General features: G+C 39.6%; 1 long non-coding RNA gene across 1 annotated transcript; it reads left to right on the top strand.

Annotated features, from left to right (window-relative positions):
* The first annotated feature begins 7,558 nt into the window (after window positions 1-7,558).
* LOC130599736 (uncharacterized) lies at window positions 7,559-16,818 on the top strand. The gene is made up of 3 exons (XR_008972293.1): window positions 7,559-7,668; window positions 15,907-16,008; window positions 16,551-16,818. It is a non-coding gene; the product is annotated as an uncharacterized LOC130599736 (long non-coding RNA).
* Window positions 16,819-22,701: the final 5,883 nt, after the last annotated feature.

Here is a 22,701-nt window from a genome sequence, read left to right as displayed (position 1 = left end):
CCTGCTGCTTTAAAATTTAGGTTTTAAAGGGAAAACTGAGCCAATCTACTTAGATAATTACCATATGACCTTACGTTTGGTACAGCAAGAATAATAATAGATTTTGTGAAAAGAATTAAGTCAACTTGGAAATGATTGTGTATTACAGAAATGTAGGCTACAGCCTCCTTGTTTGGTGAAGACAACTTACAACTACCTTGTCACGTCCAAGAGCAGAAAAGAGTCCCTGCTAGAAAAGTAATGCAGCAGTTACCAGTTTTTCTTCTCTATCTAGCTCTAAATAGATGTTTAGCCTCACCCAACTCAGCTTCAAAAATTTATTTCTGTAATAAAAATGTAGTGTATTCACGGTAATTTTTACTAAAGCATGACACAGGTTAATAAGAAATTCTGGGCCTTCTTCACATACCTGAAGAACAAGCGCAGCATCACGTGGAAGTACATGGGGTAGGAGCTGTGGGAAAGTAAGAAAAGGGCATAAAAAGATTAAGAGAAATATGAAATTTGAAAGATGTGACAGTTTTATAAAATACATAAAGAGCAAATTTTGCAGGCAAGAGTAGCAAGCCTCTGTATTCCGCCTTCAGCATCATGTAAAACAGGTGATAACATATGGTAGTAGACAATTACTTCTGCGGATTGTCTCTTTACGAAACAACAGACATTAAAAGAGGGAGAAAAATAGAAGTGCTCCTGATTCCAAATAATCTTGGAAAGAAAGAAAACTCATCAGAAAATAGGTATTCGAAAGTTACAGCTAGCTTGAAGTTACGATATAAGAAATCAGAATGAAGTTTTTGATGAATTACTTTTCAGAATAGTATAAATAAAATGTTGTTTGCAAAACTGGCAAAAGCTTTTTCTTGGACTAATAGACTAAAAGTGTCAAAAGGATAGATTTACAATATTATTTAAAGACTTCAGCGTTTTTTTCAGTGGAACTGATAATCTAGAATTAAGTATCTTAGTTATCCTGTTCATTGCATGTAGATGATTAGGAACTTGTAGAACAGGAAACATAGAAATCAGCGTTCTCTAAATATGCTTATCACATTGTGCCTCAAATGACAGACAGCAGAACACCTTGTATCTAAATCTGGAATACATGGAGTACCACCAAGTTTAGCGTTGTTAAGATTCAGCTGCTGCCCATGATAAAAAGTCAGAAGTAATGCTTCAGGGAACTGAGCTAGTGAAAATTCAATATGATGGGATTTAGCACCAGCTGAGTAGCTGTCTGCCAAAAACTGGGTAGGAATCTGTCTCCAGAAATATTGGTGCACTTTAGCTCAAGACAGAAGTAACAGTAGATACAAAGGAGGAAAGATTCTAAATTAATCATTTTGAAGTGAAGAGGAAAGATAATTTAAAACTGGAAATCTACATGTTTAGGCTTTTTCACAAGTGTCTCCAGCTTTCTTAATTTACTACAAATTCAGAACTTAATGCTGATTTTTTCTTTTCCAGAAATGAAATATCCTGAAGACAGTATCTTGTCCTATTCAGTTTACACTGTATTTTGTAAACAGCAGGTTATATACTGACCTCTGTTCCTCCACATCAATATTTCTAATGTTTCAGATCTCCAAATGGAGAAACTGCTGGGCTACAGTAACCTGTCACAGATGGCTGCATGTCTACCTGTCAGCATCAGTGCTCCTTTGCATTAGACTAAAGCATCAAGCAATAACTGTGGGGGTTGGAACATATCAAAGCTGTTAGAGACCATGGGAAGGAGAAACTACAGCTGGCAATTAAGAGTGACCATGGGAAGGAGGAACTACAGCAGGCAATTAAGAGTGACCTGTCCCTGACTGGTACTTGGAAGATGTTGGAACTGGCAAGGAACAAGGACGTCGGAACTGGAAAGAGGATGTCGATAAGAAAATCAGATAGACTTTCACGTGATGTAACTGCAAGGCAAACACAGATGTGCTTGGCTAATTGCTTGGAAGCATATAAATATCGTGTAATCTTTGCAATAAATGATCCAGCTTGCACTCTACCTCTGGGTCCATGCCTCCATCCTCACAATAACTTACTTAAAGTCTACTCCCTAGAGGTGAAAAGATTGTGAAAAAAATGATTTTTCTCTGTCAGTAGTTTTCATTGTATACCTATGTTGTTTAAGTACTGTTCTGTACCTAAACTGACATTGGAACAGGAATCATTGCTAATGGATGAGCTTTAGCTTTTCCTGATAAAGTTCAGATTTAAAGTTTATTCTGTTTTCACAATATACTCCAGCAATAGGTCTTAAAGCAGGACAGTGCAAAATTCAATTAAAAGACCAATTTTTAATTCTAAAATAATTAAAATTGCCTAAACTTTTCTAGTGATACTTCTTTTTAACCCATCATCAATTGAAGATGGTGTTACTCAATGTGCAACACCCCCTCAAATTTGTAGGGTATTATAACGTTCAGTATGGTTACTTCCTGGGGATAAGGTCCAATATTATTATAACCTGGGACTTGCACATTTCATGTTCTCTTACATTTTTTTAATTGCCAATGTCTCATGTAAATGTCTTGTACTTTAGAATATGGCTTTAACCTTGAACTCATTGTACCTGAAGCAGTTGCTGTCATTGAATTTTAAGTGAGTGTAGAATCTGTGTTTATGGGTAAGATTATGGTGCAAATTGTCTCTCTAAAATGCTAAGCAGCACTTGTTCAGGATGAATCTGATAGCTTTCATGCAACAAACTCACAGAAAAGGAAGTTAATTAAAAGTTTTTAAGGTAATTACTAACAAATCTGTCATTAAGGATTCAGTTCCAGACACAAATATATGACCTTTCTTACAGTTCAAAGTTGACCTTTTCAACTTCAGGGGTTCTTCTTAAGTATTCTTATGCAGCCAGTAACAAAGCTGTTTGAGAGTTTATAAAGGCTTTTTCCCTTTAAACACCAAAAGTCTCTTCTTTTGCATGTGGTAGCACCCTACCAGATGTATGCAGAAATGCAGAGCTTAGGCTGAAAATTCGTGGTTGTTTATAGTACCAATTATAATAATTTAATTTTATGTATTCTATATGTACAGAATGCTGTGCCAACATGCAAACCCCAAGTCTGAATATTCTAAAAAGACAACTAGGCTTAAAGCAACTATTATTACAATGATTTGAAACTCTTTTAAACTAAAACATTAAAACTACCAATGAAAACTAGAAATTCTCTTGAAAAATACATTACTGAATACCAAAAGCCATTATTCCATAGACAGAAGTTGAACTGTGGAAGAAGTCATTCAAGGCAGATGTAGTGATCAAGCATTTTTCATGATGGATGTGCTTTTACATGCAGCATAAAACATTGAAACTAAACATCAATGAATATAAACTTAAAAATGTAAACATGGGTTCTTAATGAGGAAAATTAGAAAGATATCAATGGCCACTACAATCAAGGAACCAATCTTCAGATCATTATAAAGACTCCTGTCAATTCATTGTGTGAAGGTTTGGCTTTTATAGCGTTAACCGGTGGAAATACCAGTGTGACTTGCTGAACACTGACTGCCACACACCCATACTCAGTACCTAGCACCACTGACACTAAGGGAGCACCTTAGGCACTGGCTGCACTAGGGTATCCCATGCAGGTGGCATGGAGCGTTACAGCCACAGCTTTCAGAGCTAATGTCAAGGAGCTGAAGGTTTTCCTGTAAGCATAATCTTGTAACGTTTCAATGATTTACCTCTGAATTGATCAGCACAATGAAAGGACCCACCAAAAAGAGTTCTGGGCAAACTGTTTTACTATACATGCATCATATGTCTGCAGCAGCATAACTCTGTCAATGAGAGCATTGCTTTGATCACAGATACTTGACAATAACATGTAAATGGTGAAACTGTGGATGGCAATGTAGAAAAAGTAGAAGTTTCTGCTTTGTAATTGGAACAATGCTGGAAATTGTAGCTCTAAAGAATTACATTGTGGACAAAAAAAAAAAAAAAATCAATCCTACATCCTTTTTTATTAAAAAAACCCAACATTAACAGCTTTAATTCAAGATAATCACAACACTTCTTCAGAATGAAAAAAAAACCCAGTTAAATACAGAATTGCATGCAGTCCCGGGACTGGAGTCCTTGGTGTTAGGACAGTGTGATTGAAGAATGCAAAAAAAAATAGGCCAAAACCCAGTCAAATATAATCTAAGTAATTTAACTGTAAGATGAAACCTGTAGTTCTGTCATTAACATGTTTGTCCAACAGTTGACAGTGTATTGGTTATTGTAAACCTGGAATTTTGCAGACATTTTATTTAGTACCATATTACTTCAGTTGCTTAGCACAATGTTATACGTGTCAGCTGTATTTCTTGATTCTTTAACATATGTCCTACTAACGCTTGCTGTAAGCTAAAAGAGAACATATGATTGCATTAAAAATTGTTTCTGTCAGACCTCAAAATGGTGTCAAAGATGTGAGGTCACTGAACAGGGCACACAGATTTCTCAGGAAACAGGCACTGGCCCAGGATTTTGGAATCTTTCTCAGTAACTCAGTGGAAGTCAAATCTCTACTGATAAGCTTTGACAATAACACACAGGAGATACTGAACTTGATGACAAGTTGCTGTTCACTTTAGATCACTTCCCTGGTCAAATGCTTGCACCCAGTGTGAGGCACTTCTAGATTTCTGGTTTGTGTATTGAAGTCATATACTGAAAGGAAACCAGTTCCCAGATCTGCTGTTTATATTTACTATTTCCAGTCTGATAAAGAAAAGACAAAACAATATTTTGCACCTTACTTCCTTAAGAAACCTCTGCAGTTGCAATGTTTGGGGCACACTTTATCACTCCTTTTTGATGATTCAGCCTGATTTGTGTGCCCCTGCAGCTGCTGTGGCCCACCATCAAAAAATGGCTTGCACTGCAGGAGTGTAGCTGCCCCAATCATCAAAGCTGGTTCACATCATCAAGGAAGAAAGTACTGTAAGTTATATGGTGCTATATGCACAGGTCTGCAACAGAGGTACAAGCACCTATTGTCAGTGTATTTGGAGTGGTACTCAAGGTTTGGGCTCTTGCTCTCCTTCCACCTTTCCCTTGTTATCTAGGAAGAGATAAAGCTTTTTTTTTTGACAGTTGGGAGGGAGATGTTTGTTTTTCTAGTGTGTAGATCCCTACTGTAACTCACTGAATGAAGCAGAAAGTAATTTTACATTAGTCCCTGGCCTATGGTGTTACTCCTATCACCTGTGAAGCTATAAATAAAATGAAATCATACTATTCATTGATGTTCAGCTGCTATGTTCATTAATGACATCCCTGTCCTCAGTAATGAGTCCCTTCAAAATGCTGTACAAAATAGGAGGTGGACTAAAAATAATAAATGCGCTTAAGCAACGAATGTTACTGCCTTTTTTGAAAGGCACTGTGACTCAGCAAGACAACAGAAGCAGATAGTATATAACCTATTTGGCTAGTGACCAGTGACCAGCAGTGTTCCTCAGGGCTCATTTCTATTCTGTTCAATATTGTTAATGATCTTGATTCAGGATTGGAAGGCACCAGTAGCAAGTCTGCCAATGATACCAAACTGGGAGATGCTGTTGACTCTCTCAAGGGACAAGGTGCCTTGCAGAGGTATCTAGACAGATCGGAGCATTGGGCAACCATCAATGGCATGACATTTAACAAGAATAAATGCTGGACTCTGCACTTTGGACAGAGTAACGCCAAACACAAGTATAGATTTGGAGCAGGTCGGATGTGGAGCAGCCCTGCAGGAAGGGATCTGGGGAGCTGGTTGTCAGCAGCTCAGTGTCAGTCATCAGTGTGCCCTGGCAGCCAAGAAGGCAAACTGCCTCCCTGGGGTACACCACGAACAGCATGGCCAGCAGTCACAAGAGGGGATTATACCGCTGTGTTCAGTGCTGGTACAGCCTCACCTTGGGTGCTGTGTGCAGTGCTGGGCCCCACAGCTGAAGAAGGATGTGGAGTCCTTGAATGTCTCCAGAGGAGGGCACAAAGCTGGTGGACAGTATGGAAGGCAGGTCCTGTGAGGAGCAGCTGAGGACTCTGGGTTTGTCTGATTTGGAGACAAGGAGGCTGAGGGGTGACCTCATTGTTCTCTGCAGCTTCCTGAGAAGGGGAAGTGGAGAGGGAGGGGCTGAGCTCTGAACCCTGGAACCCAGTGATAGGATGCCTGGGAATGACTCAAAGTTGAGTCAGGTGAAGCTTAGGCTGGACATTAGGAACCACTTCTTTTACAGAAGGAGTGGTCAAACACTGAAACAGGCTTCTTAAAAAGGTGGCCAATGCTTCAGGCCTGTCGGTGTTTAAGAGGCATTTGGACAACATGCTTTGACTTTTGGTTGCCCCTGAATTGGTCAGGCAGTTGGACCAGATGATTTTGTGATTCTGTGTCTTGTGCGTGTTCTCTTGACCCACAAGCTTTGCCATCTTTTTTTCTCCCACACTGAGCTGACAAGGGGGAGTGAAAGAGCAGCTAGGTGGGTATCCGGCAGCCAGCCAAGGCTGACCCACCACAATTACTCTCCCCAAGTCCAGACTAGAGCTCTTTTCTTCAAAGAGATTTACTCCTATGATTAAGTTGCCAACAACTTTGCTTTGAGCCTTGGGAAGCTGTGAAGCAAGTAACATGATAAAGACAACGTCCTTATTGCACTTCCTGTCAATGTGGGCTGCGAGGACAGATGATTTGGGTGGCCACAAGTGCTGTTTAAAAAAACAAAAGCAAAACCCACAAACACAAAACCCAACAAATTCTAGTAATGTCTTTACATTGCTCTGAAATTGAATGCAGTGCAGATGAGGAAAAAGGACGGTTTTATAATTTTCCATCTACATACTAATTAAGACTTGGTTTTCTTATATTCTAGGACCTTTCATGCTGATGGATCACAAGTTGTATGTTAAGAAATAGTATTATATTATACTGTCTGAAGACTCAAAATATATCACTTTAAACTGGAAACTGTTCTAATCTCCAAATTATTACACACACTTTGCATCATGAAGTCTTCAGAGCATTTACTCCTGATGAATCATTTCAAACATTTTAAGACACTCCAGCATTTTAGGATTTGTCTCAGAGATAGTGTTACTCAGGGAAACAGGACAGTCCTAAATACTCCTCCCCTCTTCCCCTGTATGAGATTCTAGTATTAAGGTGTGGAATAAATTCATTCCCAGCCCCCATTGTGGGGTAAATGAGGTAAGTAAGGAGACCACAGGAAATGTCTGACAAGTTTTTCATCCTATTTCTTATTCTGCCACAGCTTTCCTACGTGACTATAGGCTGTTTTATCCTGCCTGTGCCTCATATTCCCCTGCTGTGCACATAGATAACAGGTTTTTTCTCTCTTTATGAAAATGTGAATGTGAATTCATTAATCTTTAGCAGTCACTTTTTTCTGTAAGAGACACATTTGCTGTGTACAGGGAAAAGGCTCACATTATTCTTTTATTTTTTCTTCTTTCCTGCAGTTTTGAAGCCATTGCTATTTCAGTGTCAGCTAAGACTTCCTTTCCAAGACAGCAGAAAAGCCCTCTGTCCTTCTCTCAGTTGTGGCTGTGACTGGCAGTGCCAACATCAAGGCTCTTCCTTATGAAAAGCTGTTTGAGAACACTGGACTGCAAGAAAGAGAAGGGAAGGCTTATATTTTCAATGAACTTCCAGAAAGGTAAGTATTAGGAAATTGCTACAGGGGAATCCATTTTCCAGTTCACCTATACTATTCCCAAAAGTGCCCCACTAATGTGTATGAAAATTCTTAACAATTAAATGTAAGAAGTTATTTTAGGAACAGCAATGATCAGAAAACAACTGATTGGAACAGCTGATTTGGACAGAAATATTAAAATGCTTTTGCTGATAAAAGATTCAAGGTTTCCTGGAGTGGAGTTCCTGTAAGTGGTATGCCAGCTGAAACGGGACATGAGTGAACTGAAATAGTTGTATTTCACTGTTCTCCCACATTAAGATCAAAGCTTTAATCAGCAGACTCGGATTTTAATTATATTAAAATAACTTGAAATACTATTCCTTTTAGAAAAAATATTTCGAACATGAATTCCACATGCCTTATGGAGGAAACACAAGATTACTTTGTGTATGCCCTACTACTGTATCTGGGCACTTGAAGAGCTATACATAGAACTAACTGTGTTTTCCATTCACCAGCACAGATTCCCAGAGGGGAAGAATTTATCTAGGAATCACCCCCCTACTGGTACAGTACTATGTAGCCCACCTTAGTGCTGACAATACTACATCAGCAAGTATCTAAACACTTTAAGACAACGCAGAAAACAGTAAAATGAGGTCAAGTGCATCTTTCCTTTGATCTTAGCTCTCTGTTCCAAATGTCTACCAAAATAACAGCCTCACTAAGCTATTCCTACTAGTCCTTTCATTATTCCTATCTCGTTCAACATAACCACACCTTATGCAATGAATACAATCTTGATTTCATAATTTCCAGCATCTACTGCCAGCCCCTGCACAGAAAGTGTCATGATACATCTGAGGCACCTGTTAAAATAACATTTTTGCTTTTCAAAGACTTGTCACCACACAAGACACTCTGGAAGAACATAGGGCACCACAGGGAAACTTTAACTCTACATTAATAATACTGAAAGGTGACTATCTTGTTTTAAACTGGCAGATTATGACCAAAGCATTTATTTAATAACTTTGATCTGAATATTTAACAGGAAACACAATCATAACCAATTTACAACGGGAAGAATAAGACACTGGAAAATCCACAAGGAATATGGATCTTTAATTAATGAATATTAGGCACTACTGCCCAAATTGAGTGCATCTGAGAGAGTACTTCTCAAGCAGTAAAGGAATACTGCATATGACAAGCAATTCATGCAATTACTTCTAAATAATCCCACTTTGCAAGAAAACAGTTTGCATGCTTCTGAAAACAAGCTGAGTAAATACTAAATTTCTGAAGTATAGCTATGTTACTCTGTAAAATTAGGTAGCATATGCTCCAGTTTTTGCAACCACTGACATGCAGTTGTTCTCCTACTGATTTCCTAAGATTGCATGATGCTTTCGACAGCTACTGTAGCCATGCAATGCTGTCCGTTGCTCATACTGCAAAATGGAACAGATCTCCCTTTGAATCCTCCAAATTATGTTCACCTACAAGCTAGATGGTGTCATGAACATGCAGGTAGAAGAAGAATATATTCTACCTTACGTATTGCAGCAATAGTATTAGGAGATATAGACTTTACCAAATTAAAAAACAAGCACCCATCAGGGCTCAGGTGGGCAAAAGAATATGCTTTTAACTGTATGGGTGAAAATGCTGGATACATTCATACAATGAAAGAATGGTTTTACATTTTTCCAGGTACTTTGATGGTTTTGGTTTGTACATCCAAGACACATTTTCAAAACCTGAGTTAGACATTCAAGGCTAAGTGTTTTCCCTGAGCATTGCCCTGAGATCTGCAAAGGGCACCAGCTGTCAAGATTTGCTCTTAAAACACCTAAAGAACTCTTCAAGGTGCCTGCAGCACCCTGAGCAGTTACAGCAAGAATCACATCTTCTATGTAATATTTTCAGACAATTGTTTGAAAGTCCCACCACCCATTGCTCTCAGTGTAGTTTTTAACAGCCCATTGTACCGTTCGATTTTCCCAGAGGCTGGTGCATGGTAGGGGATGTGATATACCCACTCAATGCCATGCTCTTTGGCCCAAATATCTATAAGGTTATTCCGGAAATGAGTCCCATTGTCTGACTCAGTTCTCTCTGGGGTGCCGCGTCACCACAAAATCTGTTTCTTAAGGCCCAGGATAGTGTTCCGGGCAGTGGCATGGGGCACAGTGTATGTTTCCAGCCACCCGGTGGTTGCTTCCACCATGGTAAGCACATGGCGCTTGCCTTGGCGGGTTGGTGGCAGTGTGATATAGTCAATCTGCCAGGCCTCCCCATATTTGTACTTCAGCCATCATCCTCCATACCAAAGAGGCTTTAACCGCTTGGCTTGCTTAATTGCAGAATGTTTAACAGTCATGAATAACCTGGGCAACAGTGTCCATTGTTAAGTCCACCCCTCGACCACGGGCCCATCTATATGTTGCATCTCTGCCCTGATGGCCTGAAGCGTCATGGGCCCACCGGGTCAAAAATAATTCACCCTTATGTTGCCAATCTAAGTCCATCTGAGCCACTTCAATCTTAGCCGCTTTATCCACTTGTTGGTTCCTCAGTGGCCTGACTCTGGGGTACATGGGCATCTACGTGGTGTACCTTCACCACCAGGTTCTGCACCCGGGCAGCAATATCTTTCCACAGTGCAGCAGCCCAGATGGGTTTACCTCTGCGTTGCCAGTTGCTCTGCTTCCATTGCTCCAACCACCCCCACAGGGCATTTGCCACCATCCATGAGTCAGTACAGAGATAAAGTACTGGCCACTTTTCTCATTCAGCAATGTCCAGGGCCAGCTGGATGGCTTTCACCTCTGCAAACTGACTTGATTCACCCGCTCCTTCAGCAGTTTCTGCAACTTGTTGTCCAGGACTCCATACAGCTGCCTTCCATTTCTAACACTTCCAAAGCACTGGAGCAGCCCACTGGCCTAGATACTTGACCATACTGTCCCACACACCCTGCCACTCATGACTGTCCAGCCTTGGGGAAAATCTCTTGGTCCTCCTATATCATCGTCTAACCCTAGAAAAGACCCAAACCCAACTCTGCTTAACTTTCAAGATCAGATGAAACAGTTGTGGGTAAAACAAGCTCTATATGTGTGCCAACATGCTGATCCCCATCACAATCAGCAGGCAGGTCTTGAGGGTATGCAAAGGCCATTCAAAACCTTCAGAACTCTCAAATGATGCTTTAAATGGTCTGGTGGGGGAGCTGGGAAGGTAAGGGGATGTCTCCTTCATAGGTTGACCACCCAAGGAGGGAAAAAAAAGATGTGTAATTGCTAAACACTTCTATTATATACCTCCCAAAGTATAGAGGTGATTACCACACTGGGAACGCAAGCCAGATTTGTTTCATGATCAGTGAGTCTATTGCATTACAAGTCTACCATAAAGTACAGCAAAACAAGAACCTTAGCCCAAGCCCCCAGCTGATAAACACTAAAACAGCAAATACTGGATGTAAGTAATGTACGACATGCTGAAACTCTGAGATCAACAACTTTGAGAGCCAATAAATCAGCATTGTGACGAGTGACTATTAATCTGAAACAATAAATGGTTATCACAAATATGATTAGACACACTCAGGTCAGATCTGTCGTTATCTCAACCCTTTGTGCCCCATGTTGGGAGCCAAGAAGAACTGTCGTGGTTTAAGCCCAGACAGTAAATCAGAACCATGCAGCCACTTGCTCACTCCCCCCTCTTCCTCCCCCCAGTTGCTGAAGGGATGGGGAGGAGAATCAAATGAATGTAACTCCCACAGGTTGAGATAAGAACAGTCCAGTAACTAAGGTATAACACAAACCACTACTGCTACCATCAATAATAATAACGATAAAGGAAATAACAACGGAAGAGAATACAACCGCTCACCACCCACCGACCGATACCCAACCCGACCTGAGCAGTGATCTAGCCCTTCTGGGTAACTGCCCCCAGTTTATATACTGGGCATGAAGTGCTGTGGTACAGAATACCTCTTTGGCTAGTTTGGGTCAGGTGTCCTGTCTCTGCTTCCTCCCAGCTTCCTCTCCTCCCTGGCAGAGCATGAGACTCAGAAAGTACTTGGTCAGAGTAAACATTACTTAACAACTAAAAACACTGGTGTTATCAGTGCTGTTCCCAGACTGAAAGTCAAAACCACAGCGCTGCACCAGCTACTAAGAAGGAGAAAAATGACTGCTACTGCTGAACCCAGGGCAAATACGTATCGCATGCGTTTCCCTGTGCTGGTGATGATGGAAGATACGTGCATTCCATTCAACATGGGTCAACCCTTCAGGAATATGCCCTATCTTACTGAAATTTGCAAAATGCAGAAACATAAATGGTCATAACAGCAGCATTTATATTACCCATCAAGGTATCTCTCATCTCTTAGACTTTCTATATTTGCTTGTTAGATATTTCTTTAGTTTCAGGGATATGCATTTTGCAAAATCATGTATTTGTTTACAACAGCTGATGTAATGGGAGCAAGGTGGTGAAATTTTGAGAGGTTACTGAGAGATACAGTTTCTCTGAAATGTGGTGCTGCAGCTGCTGCTTCCAGATAAAGGGCCAGTTTGGTTTGCCTGTACGTTTTTGCCAGCAGTAGTTAACATGAATTCTGGCAAAGGCCCCAATTTCTTTTCAAAGACAGACACTGCAGGAAGCTGGCATTGCCTGAAATGTTGCTACAAGACTACCCTTTCAAAAGATCTTTTAGCTGTGCTTGATTGTATTTTATATCTATCTATCTATCTATATATCCATCTATATATCTATATCTATGTATATATATCTGCCAAGGTCATAAGTTTACACCATAAGCCCGGTAGACAGACGCTAACTAGGAAGAATAATACAGCAGTGTGAGTGATCTCTTTTCAGCCATTCTGCTGTTTGGCTGCTTAAAACAGAAACATTTGTGAGCAGGACAGAGGGATAAAGAAGAGACTATGACATGAATTATGTTACTAATTTATAAATTCATCGTAAAAGTATCATACAAATTTTGCTTGAAAGTCATTCTTCAAACATTTCTCTTCATGGAAAGTTATCATGAGCTATCTTACTTCCTATCATGGGGTTTATTGAGACAAAATCCTCTTTACCTTGCTTTATTTATTTCCATGAAAAAAAAAATCAGAGAATCTTATCTTGGCAGGGGTTGTTCTCAGAAGGCTTTCTCATCTACTTCTATACATAGACATATTATACCTAGATAGATTGTATTCTCTGTCTGTGCTTGCCTCCAATCTAATTTTCCTAAAGTCTAATATTCCCCCTCTTCTTCCTTAGAGGTATATGGGAGAATGAGGAGTGGCACGGGTGGGATGTGTTTTGTTTGTTTCCTTGTGCTTGAAGGCACATGTATGTGTCCTGTTTAAGAACCATCCCCCAAAACACATCCTGTTTTTTCAAAAAAATCTTCCCATTTCTTGTAACACTTTAAATTACTGTCACTGGTTTTATTATAAATCCTTTCCAAGACCACTCTCCAACTGAGATTAAATGACATCTGCTGACAAGCCTTGATTAGAAATAATGACCCCAGTTAAAATCAGGAACTACTTAAAATGTCACATTTCTGTGCATTAAGGAACTTCTCACACAGCTTCTCCTTTCTTTTTCTTTGTGTCCTTGAAATGACTGTGAACCCACGAGACAAAAAACCCCAACAATACAGACTAAAAATCCTGAAAAAAAAAAATAATCTCCCAGTTTCTGGAGTACTGGGCTGCAATTCTGATTCTTGCCACATTTTCATGTGCAAAATTATGAGCACTGCTCTGGACTTGCTAAAGGCTTCCTCTGCTCAGTCTAGTTGTAAATGTGTACCAATCACTTGTACTGGAACACGAAAAGCTGCAGTTCTGATGCTTCCTGTATTGCCCCTATGCATGGCACTGCTGACAGGAACTCCCAGCTTTATTAACTGAGGATTATTACACTCTCAGGTAAAGTATGTAAGACTCTGAGCTTTGGAAAACAATCACTGAGGAAAAGAGTATGTCTACAAGGCTGAGCCACACCCTGTCCAACCTGGTGTACGCAGGAGAAAGGGGGAGAAAGGGAAGGGGCACAGCTCCAGTTCTGCAGCAAGCATTCCCTTGATGGCAGGTGATGCTGACCTGCAGCTCTCCACTGTTATCTGTCATGTCTTAATAGCAGGCTGCTACTGGCTGTAAATGCTCATAAGCCAGTTTCAAGGTGAATTCTAATGTGACCGGGACTTGACTGATACTGATTTGGTTGCACTTCATATTCACTGTGAGAGTCCTAAAAATCTATTGCCCCTTTCCTGACACACAGTGTTGGAGTATGACAAGAGAGATGTGTTCAGCACACACCAATACATCAAATGGATGCAAAAAGTGTGTGATCTTAAAAGTAGCATAAGCAAGCCCAGGATGGAGATAAATCTTCCTAAATAGATAATAAGTGAGGAGGAGAAGACGCCACATCTTTTAGAAGAATTAAAATGTCATACTTTAAGCTTTTCCTCCATTAAAGGTCAGGTTACCAAAATTTGCCATAAAAGATGCACAACTAATCTCATGGTATAGAGAACTCCACTTATGAGCACAAGAGTTTGTCTCTGGTTATGATGAGGAAAGGACTTACGGATCTAGAATTGGTAGGATTCCCCAACTTTATCTTTCTTCTGATCTTGCAAGCCTCATAACCCAATTTGGGAATCACAATTCTACTTTGGAAGCAACTATCATAAATAATAAAAGGTGACCATATACCCAGAACTCATTTCTCACCTCTGTAACCAGCTGAGATAATTTCAGTTATGATATCCACTTACGACTGGCCTTGAACCTCAGGAGTATGGTGGAGTCTTTCATCAAAGTAATAAAAAGATCTTCATATACTCATATAACCCCACAAAATAAATTATTTGGGATGGTGAAAAAAGTATTGATGCATAATACATGCAGGATTTCCACAGATATGTTTAAAATAAGAATAGCAGAAGTATTTAAGATAGCTTTTGTTTTAATTTGGGCTAGTTTGTTTGATTATTTTCACATGATACTCTTGCAAAGAAATTTGCTACAAGGCAACAGTAATGAGTCTGTGCATTACTGAAAGAAATCTAGAGTGAATATTTACTAAGTCATCAACTTTATTTTTTCCTAAGGCAGCAGTCCCTTCATACTTGCATATATTTTTAACTTCAACACGGTATTTCATAGCCAATTTTAAATATCTGTAGAGAAAATGTTTTTTAGTACTGTAAATTCAATGTATTCTCAAACACTTAAGAAATCTGTGAAATGGAAGCAGTTCAGTGCTGACATTTTTAGCATCATCATTTTATAATAGGACAACTCTTAATTTGCAAATAACTAAAAAACCAAGAAGCTCCAAAATGAAGGATCTCGTAGGAAAGGGTTGCTGGAGACTGGAATGCAAGTGTTGTAATGCCTGTAAATACATTATTACTACACGCTCGCTAGAGAATCTTCGTGCTGAGGGAGAAGGAAAAATTATAGCAGGTCAGAAGACTGTGAAACATGTGCCCTCTCTTCTCCTACCATCCCTTTAATTATTGACAGCCTGTCACTTAGGTGCTGTGGTACTATGAATAACAAAATGGGCTCCCATCTGCATTTCTCGACAGGTTTTATTCTTCCAGATGAAATACTGCCATCTTCAGGCAGACCATGTTTCATGTTTACCAGTTCTAGAGGGTGTTTAATTGCTGAGTAGATCATAATGTCAAACAAACAAACAGACAGAAAAAATGCTACTTCTGTGCTTTGCCAGGTAAAGGATTGATCTTGAGAGGTTGCGTCCTTCCTTAGGGTACAGGGTTAGCACTGCCAAAACACACATAGCGGTTATGTTGGCCCAAACACTAACAAAAACATCCAACTATTTCCTTTGTTGTAATGAAAGATGAGCAGTTAAAATTACAGCCATAGTTGAGACCTTAATTGCTCGACACTTCTGATTATGCATACTGCATGTTGTCAAACACATAGGCAGGTCATTGTAGAAGCAGAGTGTAAACTATTACAAATAAGTGGGTTGAAAGTATGTGTTATTTTTGTAAAATTTTTTCTTCCAACAAAGTAGAACTTGAAGATGCCATTTGAATATCAGATCATTATATAAGAAGAACAAATGAGAAAAAAAAATTACCCCAGCAAACTAATAATTATACAGTATACAGTACTCAAGTATTCAGCAGAGCAGTAACATTAATGTTCCTTTTTCACTTAGTGCCCTGAAACTGGGATGACCTTCTATATTCAGCCATAAGGATCACACAATGAATTAGACAGTACAAAAGCCGAAATGAAGACTAGGTCTGTAAAGGTACAGGTAAGCAGCCAAGCCAAGTCCTTCATTTAAACACTGAGACATAGATTTTTAAAATTCTTTATTAGAGTGCAAAATCAGATGCTTTTATTCTCCCCAAAATATTTCTTTCATAATGTGAATTGTTGCTGCTATCTTAGTTTACTGGCAGGATTTGTTATGATAATACATACATATTGTATTCAGTGCAAACACATCAGAATGCCTGCCATCAAAATACAAGTCAAGAGCAGCCAGATCCTGACTGTTGTTTTCAAACAAGCATGCAATTCAGTTAAAATCACGTAGGCTTTTTCTTTTCCTTTATATCCTATGAGCAAATTCTAGATTACATCCTCACAGATTTTACGATGTTTCACCTCTTGCTTGTGGTGCTTTTAAAACTGAAATCTGTAATTAGGTGTGAGCTCTCTGCTATTAGAGAAAGTATTCGCTATGCTTCAATATTCTTTATACTTTCATATGCAGAATCTGTGTTGGGGAACTTAACCTGCAAAGAGATATCTTCCGCCTTCCAAAGAACCACCTTTTTTTTTTTTTTACAGAAGAACAGTATCTTTAGAAACTCTATGATACAATTCATCCGACATAAAATGACTTCAAAAATCTCCCCAGCTTCTCCACCTAATCCTGAAAACTCTACTAAAATATGAAACCTCCCACACAGCACAGACTGAAATTTCAATCTCTGCTAAGTTTGCAGGATAAGGAATGTAAGAAACTAGTCTGCTCAAATTCTGTTTCTTCTCTAGGCCTACTCTAAGAGTTGGCCCTATCTTACCATTTCCACATACTTTTTTTTCCTATTTCTGCTTAAGCCTTCTGTGCCACAAAAAGACCTATGACTTCTTTTAGTTTCTTTTATGCTTCCTTTTTAGATTTCTTTATATTACAGAAAAACTTGTAAATTAAATAGGGCTCTCAGGTGTTCAATAGTTGTTCTAATTAGTTTTTTGGGTGCCTCCTTGCACTATTACAAGGTATATAACATGTAATATGAATACTGTTGTATTATCAGTTGCAGCTTCCTCATCCCCAGAAGAATTGCTTCCTGCTTCATCAGGAGCAGAAACTCATGGCTGTTGCTCTATCTGCCTCTCCCACTGAAAGGAGAGGATACTTCTGATCCTTAGTAACTAAAGTTTTGCTGTTTGAAATAGGAAAATTTGACACTGTAAATTGTTATGAAGAAAAGTCATTAAGAAATTTTATACAAATTTGTAATATTACAAAATATTAGATAATGATACCTGATGGAGTGAAGGTGGGGAGGAGAAGGTGGAGAAATAAAGTATTTTTATGCATGCTGAACAAAATTCCAAGGAGTTTGAAGGTTTCCAGGGACTTTCAGTTAAACTTTCTAAAGACACATACCTAGAGGGATCGAGGACTGGGAAGCTATCATTCATACTCATGTAGACTAAGGGTACTGTTGTCGTTTAATCCCAGCCAGAAGCTCAGCCCCACAGAGCCGGCTATTCACTCACTGTGGGATGGGGGACAGAATCAGAGGGTAGCAGTGAGAAAATTCATTGGTTGAGAAAAATACAGTTCAACAGGTAAAGGAAAAGCAGCACACACAAGCAAAGCAAAGTAAGGAATTCATTTACCACATCCTGTGGTCAGGCAGGTGTTCAGCCACCTCCAGGAAAGCAGGGCTCCAACATGTGTAACGGCAACTTGGGAAGACAAACACCATCAGTCTGATCATGCCCCGCCCCATTCCTCCTCCTACTCCCAGCTTTACATGCTGAGCATGGTGACAGATGACATGAAATATTCCTGTGGTCAGTTGGGCTCAACTGTCCCGGCTGTGTTGCCCCCAAATCCTTGTGCACCCCCAGCCTGCTCGCTGGTGGGGTGGGGTGAGAAGCAGAGAAGGCCTTGGCTTTGTGTATGCACTGCTCAGCAAGAACTAAAATAACCCTGTGTTACCAACACTGCTCTCAGCACAAATCAAAATGCAGCCCCAGACCAGCCACTATGAAGAAAATTTAACTCGAACTTAGCCAAAACCAGTACAATAGTGAAATAAATAGGACTTTGTAAGAGAACTATTATGCTATTTCTAAACCCAAGGTGGAAATTCTGCTACTTTCTTCCATCTTTTTCTCATTGGCATTCCTAAACACCATTTAAAAGCTAACCCATCCTTTAAGAACCTGTTCTACCGAATTGGCAATATTATGAACTGTTGATGGGATCAACCAGCAACAAGCTATACCAATACAGCCAAGAATTTCTTATAGACCCAGCTTCCTAAAGGTCAGTCCCAAAATTCAGGTGAACATGCACTTACAGGTATCAGGACCAGATACAATATCATGACTATTTTCTTATTTATTATTTCTTGTGTTCTTTTGTAGCTCAAAAAATTAAATATCATCCTAGTCTCAGGTCATCAGTCAAAGAATCACAGAATCACACAGAATGTTTTGGGTTGGAAAGGCCCTTAAGATCATCTAGTTCCAACTCCCTGCCATGGGTATGGAAGCCTCACACTAGACCATGTTGCCCAAGACTCTTGTAACGTGGCCTTGAACACCGCCAGGGACAGAGCATTTACCACCTTCTTGGGCACCTCTTCCAGTGCTTCACCACCCTCACAGTAAAGAACTTCTTCCTTATACCTAACCTGAACTGCCCTTGCCTGTGTAGTCTACTTAAAAATACATAGAGATAACATAGAAAAAAATCACAATTTATTCCTATGTATGTAATAAACCTTTAATGTCATAAGTTTGAGGGGATTGTACTGCTTAATTCCTAGATCTTGTTAGCTGTAGTGGCTTTCAGGCTTCCAACATTACTGGCTTTATGACCTCTAATTTCATTAATATAAGCAGTGATACTGAAGAAATGAATTGTTAATTATATCTTCCTTCTGACGTTAATGTGGTGAAGATTTTACAACTGATAAAGATATTTGGTCATGCAGTATTTCATCCAGCTTCCACAGCAAGCGGTTACTGTGATTCTCTTGCATGAAGCAATAGTGACACCCAATGTTAAACCCCTTGCACTGACGAGAAGCACTGCCTTAAATTACCCGGAGTTGTAATTTTAAATTTGTTCAGCTCTTGCAAACTGTCAGGAAAAGAACCTTCAAAAATGGTCTGAAGCCTCCCTGTAGGTTTGTACTGAAAAAGCCTTGCCTAGATTATTAAAAAAACAAATTAAAGCCCATTTACAGTACTTTCACCAGTCTCTCCTTTTGAAATGAGATCTTGATCAGATTGAATTTGTTTCACAGTTCTGAAATTGTGGCGGATGGTGGGTTGAGAGAAGTGGGTTTCAGCTTCAGATAGAAGAGTGAAAGCAGTGGAAAGAATTTGGCATTCTCCAGCTGCCTACAACTATTGCAAGGCCTTGGGGAATGTTGCAGACGGACTTAATTGAAACAGCTAATGACAAGACACAAATATGTTTAAGTAATAAAGATACTTGAAAAGAATGCTGCCAATTAGAATGTGGATAAACATCTGGCCACAGCTGTTAAGTCCCTGTCTTTCCCTCCCTGCTGCTTGGGCACCCCATGTGGTTCCTGCTGCCCTGGCCTCCACATGCCCCTGACAGCATCATTGGCTCACATCTTGCCTACTTATAGGGTTTAGAAATTTTCCTACATGGGGCAACACGAGAAATATTACACTTATTATGTGCATATATATACATACATATATATATATATATATATATATATATATACTTATTATGTCTGCTCTTTGGTGACAGTGGCCCAGCTGTACAAAATATTCCATTCTGTGATAGCTGTGGCATAAAACCACTGAGAGAAACCTGCTTGGAGGAGAAATAAACAAACTGAAAGCATTTATGGTAAACATAGCTGTCACAGTTTAACCCGGCAGGCAACTAAGCACCATGCAGCCACTCCCTCCCGCCCTCCCTCCCTTCTTCCTTCCTCCCTTCTTCCTTCCCTCTCTCTGCCTCTACCCAGGTGAGATAGGGACAGAATTGGAAGAGTAAAAGCGAGAAAGAAACTTATGGGCTGACATAAGAACATCATCATTATTATTATTATTATTGTTGTTATTTGGTATTAGTATTACTAGTAGTAGTAGTAGTAGTAGTTGTAGTAGTAGTAGTCATATACATTGTAAGTAAAAGGGGTGGGGAGCAAAAAGATTGGAAAATAAAACTCAAGAAAGACAAGTGATGCAAATGGAAACAATTGCTCACCAGTATCCCCCTTGCAAGCCTCCCCCCTAGTTTTATTGCTGAGCATGATGCTATACAGTGTGGAACACCACTCTTTGGTCAGATGGGGTCAGTTGTTTTGGCTGTGCCCCCATTGCCCCAGTCTGCTTGCTAGTGGGGTAAGAGGTAGAAAAGGACTTGGTTCTATGTAAGCACTGCTCAGCAGTAATCTTGTGTTATCAAGGCTGTTTTAGTCACATATCCAAAACACAGCCCAGTACGAGCTATTGTGAAGAAATTTAACTCTATTCCAGCCCAAACCAGTACAACAAATAGGAATTTACAAAAGAAAATTCACAGCTACATAAAAGAGGATTGGTAGGTTAAAATACTACCCGCTGCACATTACCATGGGTCATTCAGCTGTCTGACACCACAGGGTAGCTGGTGCTCCCACAGAGGGTAGTTGTGCCCCCCATCACACACCCCAGACCTTTGCAGACAGCTCAGTTACCTAGCACACCTCAGAAAGTACTACAACTATTTGTAGGTAGTTGACTCCCACCCTCTGAGACTGCATGCAGGTGATCTTTTCAAAGCATTTTTCAGATGTCCAAACCTCATGATTCCACATATTAATGACAGAATTTACTAAATTCTAATCATGACAGAGTGGTGAGATGAATTCAGTAAATTAAAATACCAATATAACAGATGGTTATACACAAACAGAGGAAATAGAAAAATGAGCAGCAGCAAGTAGAAATTAAAAATTTGGTAAGGGAAGCAGAAATCATTAGGAGAAATCCCTGGTTTGTAATGCTTAAAAAAGTAGTATGACGATAATGTGTTAGTGTCATAATCAAAAGCCACTCTACAATTTGAATTGCTGTTGGTATTCAATCTGGCATCTTCTAGAGCAAAAGATTACTAGCCTATACAATTTATTGGAGTTAATATTTCCCAAAAGATTTCAGCAAAGAATAATTCTGGGAGATTCAGAAAATTGAAAGATGTTAAAACCAAGAACTGGGCTTTTCACAGATAAAAACAATTTGCCTATAAATCTATAGAAGAAAAAAAGAAAAAGGAAAACCAACCAAAAACCAAAAGCCCACCACTGTACAAAATTGTATTTAATTCTGGGGAAAAAAAAAAAAAAAAGAAGTTCTTACGGTATTTTTTATGACTGTTCAGTCATGATTTGTCATGTCACACATTTTTGTGCTATCTGTAATGTTACTGACAGTGAGTTTATGTTTTACCTCTGTTATGGATTGACACTGGCCAGCATTCTTAACCAGTGTAATTATTTTGGGTAGTACTTTTAAACCCAGAGTTTCTTTTACTAGCTGAAGTAAGTTTGAAAAGTTCAATTCTAATAGATCTACTATCAAAAGCGTTTATATCAGATTAAGTGAAAGACTAGTTAACTCTGATTAGATAACCTGTCCCTGATTTGAATATTGCATTAACCTCACTGTTCTTCCAATCTCCTACAAGTTCTGCTTACTCTGTTTGGCTTTTGGGCAGAGCACTTGGAAGATGAAAAAGATTTTTTTAAACAAACAAGCAAACAAAAAACAAACAGAAAAAGTTTCTCCCCAACTTCTCCTATTCAAAATCCTCAGAATGCTGAGTAAGAAAACCATCCTCAGTGATTAATGTGACATGGTCTAGTGTGAGATGTCCCTGCCCAAGCAGGTTGGAACTAGATGACTTTAAGGTCCTTTCCAACCCAAACCATTCTGTGAACCCAGGACAGAAGGGAAGTGGGAGGGTGGGGAATGCTCTTTCCCTACTTATAACCTTAAAACATTTACCTAGAACAGCAGAAAGGATTTGCTGGTATAGCTCTACTGAAAACGGGACATAACCAGTCAACCATTTTCACAGGTAAGTTAGGATTTACAAAATCTATGAAGAAGCTATGAATACAGTCTCAGTTCCTAAACAGCAGTCACAGCTGACATAACACAAAAATATAGAATCATAGAATTATTTTGGCTTGAAAAGACCTGTAAGATCATCAAGTCCAACTGCTAACTTAATACTGCGAAGTCCACCACTAAACTATGAGCCTAAGTGTCACATCTACACCTCTCTTAAATTACCTCCAGGGATGGAGACTCAACAACCTCACTGGTCAACATGTTCCAGTGCTTGACAACCCTTTTGGTTTGTCTTAATATCCAGTCTAAAACTTCTCTTGTCCTATCACTTGCTACTTGGATGAAGAGGCTGACACCCACTTTGCTACAACCTTCTCTCTGGCAGTTGTAGAGGGCGATAAGGTCTCCCCTCAGCTTCCTTTTCTCCAGCTCCCAAAACTAAATGCAGAATTTGAGGTGTGGCCTCACCAGTGCCCAGTACAGGGGGATAATCACTGCCCTGGTCCTGCTGGCCACACTACTGCTGATACAGGCCAGGATGCTATTAGCCTTCTTGGCTGCCTGGGCACAAGCTGGCTCATGTTCAGCTCTATCAATCAGCACTCCAGGTCTTTTTTCCAAGAGCAGCCCTATAGACTTGTGTGTC

The sequence above is a fragment of the Pezoporus wallicus genome, unplaced genomic scaffold (assembly GCF_028554395.1).
Source record: "Pezoporus wallicus isolate ANWC-B61680 ecotype Strahan unplaced genomic scaffold, APGP_CSIRO_Pwel_v1 contig_2749, whole genome shotgun sequence".
In the NCBI taxonomy this organism is placed as follows: domain Eukaryota; kingdom Metazoa; phylum Chordata; class Aves; order Psittaciformes; family Psittacidae; genus Pezoporus; species Pezoporus wallicus.
Note: the sequence above shows the minus strand (reverse complement) of the source record. Positions and strands in the feature narration are given on the sequence as shown.